Source organism: Rhinopithecus roxellana, chromosome 3 (assembly GCF_007565055.1).
Source record: "Rhinopithecus roxellana isolate Shanxi Qingling chromosome 3, ASM756505v1, whole genome shotgun sequence".
NCBI lineage: Eukaryota > Metazoa > Chordata > Mammalia > Primates > Cercopithecidae > Rhinopithecus > Rhinopithecus roxellana.
The window spans coordinates 76,628,846-76,637,604 of NC_044551.1; positions in this window are offsets into that span (position 1 = coordinate 76,628,846).

The window sequence follows — 8,759 nt, forward strand, 5'->3', positions numbered from 1 at the left end:
TTTTTGTATTGCGATAAATACACTGAGCTTTGTTCTGGGATGCAGTTAGATATCTTGGATGTTGTTTAACTCTTCAGGATCTTGATTTAGAGCCTTTTTAGGTGTAGCCAGAGAAGCCTTTAGATTAGGAATAATTGTGACCCCTACAGATTCAAATCCTTTATGAATATTATTCTGAACAAATTTTGAAGATTTCTAATTTAGTTTTTGGGAAGAGGATTGATTCCCAGTCCCATGTGAGCTTGGGGTTTTTCTCCTTAATCCTTTCATAAATTTCTTAGTAGGAATTGTTCTTCCTAATCTTTCATTTATTTTATTTTTATTATTTTTTTTTTGTGTGTGTGGTGGGGTTACTTCCCCTGGCCTCAGATGATTTCCCTTTGTGTATAAATTATGCAGTCTTCAACTCTATCTTGAAGGGGACCTTTTATCATTATCTCAAAATGATTCTCTGTGCCTCTTTCTTCTCTCTTTTATTCTGCCTAGCTAACCATTGCTGTCTTGGTCTCCTTGATCTCCTAGATTTATCTTCTTAAAGAGACAAGAAAACCAAGTTCCACATGGATTCTCCATCTTCAAATCACTGGCTGGGTACTTTCTCCATGCAGTAAGCTGGGCCAACATAAGACCCACCTTGTTCAATTCTTTTCTCTCTCAGATCACTAATCTTAATTGTCTGATAACCTATGTCTTAAAACTTTGGTTTTACATGTTGTATTGGTTTTATTGTTGTTTTGGGGTAAATGATAAATCTAGTCCTGTTATTATATCTTAGCTAAAAACATTAAAAAGTTTTTAATTTGATTAAGTTCATCTGTCTTTTATCTTTTATTGTTTATAAATATCATGCCCTATCAAAAAATATTTGCTAAGCACTATAAATATTTCTGCTCAGTTTTCTTATATATTTTTTGTAGTTGTAAACCTTACACTTAGATCCATTATTTATAGTGATTTAGTTTTGTATATAGAGTGTGGTAACAGGTAGGTTCATTTTTATGCATTTAGATATTTAACAGTTTTATCAAAATGTCTTGAAAGTTCATCATTTATGCATTGAATTACCTTGATAGTTTTCTGAAAAGTTAATTTACCCTATGTGTGTTTTTCTATTTTGGCCTTCCTATTATTTTATACTGGCATATATTTCTACCATTATATCAGTATCACACTACTTCTGTTAATATAGCTTTGCAGTAAGTCTGGAAATCAGGTAATTTTAGTTATCTAACATTGTTTTTACATAAAGTTTAAGAGAAGTTTGTTGATTTTCATTTTGGTTTAGATGACTTTAAAATTGTAAATAAATTTAGAGAGATTTGAAATCTTTACAATATTGGGTCTTCTGATCCATAATAATACTACTTTTTTTTTTTTTTTTTTTTGAGACAGAGTCTGGCTCTACCGCCCAGGCTGGAGTGCAGTGGCCAGATCTCAGCTCACTGCAAGCTCCGCCTCCCGGGTTTACGCCATTCTCCTGCCTCAGCCTCCCGAGTAGCTGGGACTACAGGCGCCCGCCACCTCGCCCGGCTCGTTTTTTGTATTTTTTTAGTAGAGACGGGGTTTCACGGTGTTAGCCAGGATGGTCTCGATCTCCTGACCTAGTGATCCGCCCGTCTCGGCCTCCCAAAGTGCTGGGATTACAGGCTTGAGCCACTGCGCCCGGCCAATACTACTGTTTTTAATTCACTTAGGTCTTCCATAATTTCCCTTAGCAATATTTCATACTTTTCATTGTGTAAAACTTGCACACTTCCTGTTAAATATATCCCTAAAAATTTATTAAATTTGATACTGCTGTGTAGAGAGTTGTTTTTCATTCATTTCAATATTCATTTGTTTATTGCTGGCATTCAGCAACATGATAAAAGTATTTAATAGTTCTCAAATCTTTTTTGTAGATTTTTAAAAAGATTTTGAACATAGAACAACATATCATCTGTGAATAAAATAATTATTAAAGCCCTTATTTATTCAACTTTTGGTACTCTCCTACTTCTTCTTCTGAGACTAGTAGACAGTATTAGGCTATTTGATATTGTCACACTAGTCAACAAGGCTCTGTTTTTAACACTTATTTTTCTCTATGTTTCATTTGAGTATTTTATATTGCTTTGTTTTCAATATAACTGGTCTCTTCTGCAATGTCTAATCTGCTGTTAATCCAATGCAGTGTATTTTTCATTTCAGATATTATGTTTTAAATGGATGGAAGTTTATTTGAGCCATTCTACATATATCCTATGCCTCTCATCAATGTATTCATCTTTTTCTCTACTGTCTTAAATGTAGTACCTATTTATAAATTTTTTAACATCTGTGACTGATAATTCTATTATCTTGATTTTTGGTTCTGTTTCTAGTAGTTTATTTTTCTCCTGGTTGAGAGTCATGTTTTTCTGCTTCTTTGCATGCCTATTGAATTCTTGATTGGGTAATGAACATTGTGGTTTTACATTATTGGGTCCAGAGTTTTATTGTATTCTTTTAGTGCTGGACATTCCTTTGGTATCCATGTAAGTACTTTGTCATTAGTTTAATTGTTTCTAAGCATGCTTTTAAGCATTTCTCTCAGATGTAACAGTTTTTTACTGCCTATTGTTTACTGTCTGAAAACTGTACTTTCATATTTTTTGCATACTTTTTGTTTTTATTTTTTAATTTTAAGATTGGAGGGAAAATCTCTCTTACTCTAAGAGAGTTGCAATTTTTTGTTGTTTTAAGGGTTTTTTTCACTTAATATGGGATAAATATTGCTTCATGTAAATGTGCATTTATGTCATCACATTCAATTAATGATTACATCAGAATGTCTGGGTATTTTAACAATTATCAATTCAGAATTGATTTATCTCAAGGTTATTTATAATTTTCCAGAATTGACAAAAATTTCAAACAGCATCATCTATTGAGAATGAGTTAGAAGTTGTCATGACTTTGTAAATATTTAATTATTTCCTATTTATTTAAAATTCTAATAGCACAATTTGATAGAAATAGTCACTGTTATCTTATTTCTATTTTCAGGGTATTCAGGTAGCACATTGGTAAAATTTGGTAACTAACACGTTGGCTAAAGTGTGATAACCAAATGAATTAAGTAATGTACAAAGTCTTAACATGTACCTAAAGCCACTAACATCAATTAAGAGCATGGAAATAAGAGAAAATATTTAAAAATACTTTTTAAAAAAATTTTTAATTCATCTTTTACTTGACTATATGACACACAGAAATTAGAGAAAATTTTAATACCATTTACTGACACCATTATTTAAGTATTCTTTATTCCTTTCTGTCTATAATCTGTAATGTCAGAAGCCAGGAGAGAGCCAAGAATATATCTTGTAAGTGTAGATTATTCTGAGTATCAAGTCACTAGAGAGGTGAAAAAACAGCTAAGTTTAATACTTCCTTCCTCTTTTTATAGCACTTCTCAATTACTTCCATGTGCAAGTTGATACTTTAAAAACTTTACCTTCAAATATTCACTTATATTTTAGCTTTTGAGATTTGAAGTTGCTGCATATCAATTTTTAGGCATTTCTAAAAGCATTTTATCAAGTGCAGCAAGAGGCTAATAGTAGAGGAATAAGAACATGATGTAAATGAGGGTCATATTTCCTAGATGTGTTATTATATCATCTCCAAATTCAAGCAATTTTTATAGTTTCTTACAGTGAATCTGTGGTAAGACTGAAAAATAGAATTTTATAATCTGTGCTCCAATGTCTGTATGGCTTGAAAGAGTTAGATACTGCAAATCTTACCTAAGGTTTTAAAAGGAAAAACGTAACCCAGAAATGAGATAATAGTCTGCAGTTATTGAAGCATTTGAGTAGCTTTGCTTATTTAAAATATAGAGAATACAATATTGACTTGCATATCACAGTTAAATTTTTTTCTGTCAAAAGACACCCAAACAATAAAGCAAGTCACCAGGAAACTTGCTTAAATGAAAGTCTTTAGAAAGATAAGTTATGCAAAACTCTTTTTCATTAATATAAACAATGCAGTTAAGTACATTGGGAAAGATAAGAGTTTTGACAAATTTAGATGTTGATGAAAGTAAAGTCTTTGTGGTACAGAAAGATTATCTCAGGATAAAAGACAGAGAGACAATCACAGACACATTCTCTCTTCCAGGATTTTAAGATTTAAGGCTATTAATTGGAACAAAATGTGATGTGTCCAAATGCAATAACAGTCCTATAGATGATTCTAAATAATTTCCTTTTTAGGTTATCTATGGATGGAAAACAAACTATACCAAACAGTAACTTAAGACACTAGCTATCATTTATTCTGCTCATGAGTATGGAAGTTGCCTACACTCAACTGTGCAATTCTCATTTGTTAACTCATACAGTCACATCAAGAGGTGCCTGCAGTCTTCATGAAGGCTTCTTCCCTCACATGTTTTGCACTAGAATGAAAAGATTCAAATATACAGACACTAAAACCAGTGGAATTACTGGGTCTCTCTCTCTTTCTCTTTTTGTAGTCACTTCCTGTGGTCCTTTCATATAGTGATCATTTGATAGCTGGCCTTTGTGCATTGTAACCAAGACTCCCAGAGATAACTACTAGAAGACTCATGGCATGTCATAATCCAACCTCAAAAGTCACTCAGAGTCATTTGCACAGCATTTTATTAGAGAATACAGTCATAAATACCTATCTAGATTTAAAAGAACAAGTTTTATTTAAATCTCTTTATGGGAGGAGGATTAAAGGATTCATAGATTAACTCGTTCCTCAGTTGGATCAGTAAAAAAGAAAAAAAAATTAACAGACATATTTTTAAACCAAGAAGTTCACACTGAAATTGTTTTGCTTTAGAGAAATTTCATGGTGTTGGGGAAAAAATAGTGGATGTAAGCAAACAAACGTATTCACATTGTCCAGACAACCAAAAAATGCTAAACTTTTAAAGATAATGAGCATATACTTCTGTAGCTAGCCTGTGCTTTATCAGCCTAATGACCTAAAGTATAACTAACAATTCAATGAGAGAAAAAGAGTTAAAATAGAATATTTTTTTCCAGAAATTTATATTTTACTAAAATAAAGTACTTTATGAAATGTTTCTTAAATGATTTGGACCTTTGGGTCATATGTTTCAAAGCATACAAATTTTAATCAATGAACATCAGTTTACCATTATTTCAGTCTATCTTAATGACAAAGACAAAAGAGAACGCAGTGTTATACAAGCCTTAAAAAAATAAAAATATATTCTACGTTTCTGGAAGAATATGGAGTGTATGTATTTTTTTATTTTTTTTAAAAATTATCTGTATACATTTAAGGGGTACAAGTGTAGTTTTGTAATACTATACAACATGGATATATTTTGTAGTGGTGAAGTCAGATTTTTTAGTATAACCATCACCCAAATAATGTACATTGTACCGATTATATAATTTCTCATCTCTCACCCCTCCCCTACCCTCCTATGCTTCTGAGTTTCCATGTCTAATATTTCCCACTCTATGTCCATGTGTACACATTATTTAGCTCTCATAAATAAGAACATGTGGGATTTTATCTTCTGTTTCTGAGTTGTTTCACTTAAAATAATGCCTTCAATTCTGTCCAAGTTGCTGCAAAAGACGTGATTTCATTCTTTTACATGACTTCAATAATATTCATTGTATACCATAATTTTTTGTCCAATAATTTGTTCGTGGAAACATAAGTTGACTCCATGTCATTGCTATTGTGAATAGCGCTGTGATAAACATATAAGTATAGGTGTCTTTGTGATATAATGATTTCATTACCTTTGGGTAGATAAATAGTAGTAGGATTACAAGATTGAAAGGTAGTTCTACTTTTAGTTCGTGAGAAATCTCCATACTGTTTTCCATAGAGTTGCAATAATTTACTTCCCCAACAGCCATGTATAAGCTTAACTCTATCTCCACATCCTCATCAACATCTATTATTTTTTGTCCTTTGAGTAACAGCCATGTCAACTAGTATAAAGTGGAATCTCCTTGTGGTTTTAATTTGTGCTTTTCTGATGATTAGTTATCTTGAGCATTTTTAATATAATTCTTGGCATTTGTGTGTCTTCTTCTGAAAAATGTTGGAAATGGAAAGGTGAGGATATGTAGATTTTTTTCTATTTATTCAGTTTTTGGTCATTTAGATCTTGGCTTCATTTTAACTATTTTGAGATTAATTTTAGATTATAGAAGAGTTGTAGAGATAGAGGGTTGTATCTCTATATATCCTTCACCCAATGTCTCCCTATGTTAACATTTTACATTACCATGAGTATCAACACAAGAAAATAACTCTGGTACCATACTATCAGCTAAACTAGAGACTGTATTCAAATATCATCAGTTTTCCCACTCATTGTCTTGCTCTTTTCTTGAATATAATTACTTATTCCACAATACTTTTAGTTAACATGTCTTCTTAGCCTCCATATTTGAAATAGTATTAATTTTTCCTTATTTTTCATGACCTAGTGTATTAATGTATTTTCAAATTGCTGATAAAAACATACCCAAGACTGGATAATTTAGGGAGGGATAAAGATTTAATGGACTTACAGTTCTGCATGACTGGGGGGGAGCTCACAATCATGGCAGAAGGCAAGGAGGAGCAAGTCAAGTCTTACATGGATGACAGCAGGTAAAGAGAGAGTTTGTGTGGGGAAACTCTGCCTTATAAAACCATCAGATCTTATGAAACACATTCACTATCAGAAGAATAGCATGGGAAAGATCCACTCCCATGATTCAATGATCTCCCACTGGGTCCCTCTGACAACATGTGGGAATTCAAGATAAGATTTGGGTGGGGACACAGCCAAACCATTTCATTCTGCCCCTGGCCCATCCCAAATCTCCTGTCCTCAAATTTCAAAACCAATCATGCCTTCCCAATAGTCCCCCAAAGTCTTAACACATTTCAGCATTAACTCAAAAGTCCACAGTCCAAAGTTTCAGCTGAGACAAGGCAAGTCCCTTCTGCCTATGAGTCTGTAAAGTTGGAAGCAAATTAGTTACTTCCTAGATATGATGGGGTGTAGGCATTGAGTAAATACAGCCATTGTAAATATGAGAAATTGGCAAAACAAAGGAGCTACAGGCCCTATGCAAGTCTGAAATCCAGTGGGGCAAGTATTAAAGCTCCAGAATAATCTCCTTTGACTCCATGTCTCACATTCAGGTCACACTGATGCAAGAGTTGGACTCCCATGCCCTTGGGCATCTCCACCACTGTGTCTTTGCAGGGCATAGCCTCTCTCCTGGCTACTTTCATGGGCTGGCATAGAGTGTCTGTGGCTTTTCCAGGTACACAGTGCAAGCTGTCAGTGGATCTAGCATTCTTGAGTCTGGAGGATGGTGGCCCTTCTACTCACAGCTTCAGTAAGCAGTGCCTCAGTGGGGACTCTGTGTGGGGGATCTGACCCCACATTTTCCTTCTGCACTGCCCTGTCAGAGTTTTTCCATGAGGGGCCTACTCCTGCAGCAAACTTCCCAGTACTCCCATTCATTCTCTGAAGGCAGAGGTCCTCAAACCTCAATCATTCACTTCTGTGCATGTGCAGGATCAATGCCATGTGGAAGCTACCAAGACTTGGGCTTCCACCATCTGAAGCAATAGCCCAAGCTGTACCTTAACCTTTTTTATTAATGGCTAGAATGACTGGATGCAGGTCACCAAGTCTCTAGACTGCACAGAGCAGAAGGACCCTGGACCCAGCCCACAAAACCATTTATTCCCCCTAAACCTCCAAGTCCATGATGGGAGGGGCTGCCACAAAGTTCTCTGAAATGCTTTGGAATTACTTTCCCCATTGTTTTGGTGACTAACACTTGGCACCTCGCTACTTATGCAAATTTCTGCAGCTGGCTTGAATTTCTCAGAAAATGAGATTTTGTTTTCTTTTTTTTTTTTTTTTTTTTTTTTTTTTTGAGATGGAGTCTCGCTCTGTCGCCCGGGCTGGAGTGCAGTGGCCGGATCTCAGCTCACTGCAAGCTCCGCCTCCCGGGTTTACGCCAGAGATTTTGTTTTCTATCCCATTGTCAGGATGCAAATTTTCTGAACTTTAACATTCTGCTTCCCTTTTAAAGCTGAATGCCTTTAACAGCACCCAAGTTACCTCTTGAATGTTTTGCTGCTTAGAAATGTTTTCCACTAAATTCCCTAAATCATCTCTCTCAATTCAAATATCTAGGGAAGAGGCAAAATGATGACCATCTTTTTGCTAACACATAAAAAGAGTCACCTTTGCTCCAGTTCCCAACAAGTTCCTCATTTTCATCTGAGGCCACCTCAGCCTGGACTTTATTGTCCATATCACTATTAGCATTTTAGGCAAGTCATTCAATAAGTCTCTAGGAAGTTTCAAACTCTCACAAATTGTCCTGTCTTCTTCTGAGCCCTCCAAACTATTCCAACCCCTGCCTGTAAACCAGTTCCAACGTTGATTCCACATTTTCAGGTATCTACAGTAGCACCCCACTCTACTGGTACCAATTTACTATATTAGTCTCTTTTCTTGCTGCTGATAAAGACATACCAAAGACTGAGTAATTTATTCAGGAAAAAGGGTTTAATAGGCTTACAGCTCCACGTAGCTGGGGAGGCTTCACAATCATTGTGGAAGGCAAGGAGGGGTAAGCCACGTCTTACATGTGGAGAAGATCAGTCAGGGTGGTGGAAAAATTTATAAGAAAATTTACAGGACAAGACACAAACCCTCTTGGAAGGTCTGGAGGTTTTGCAAAGCT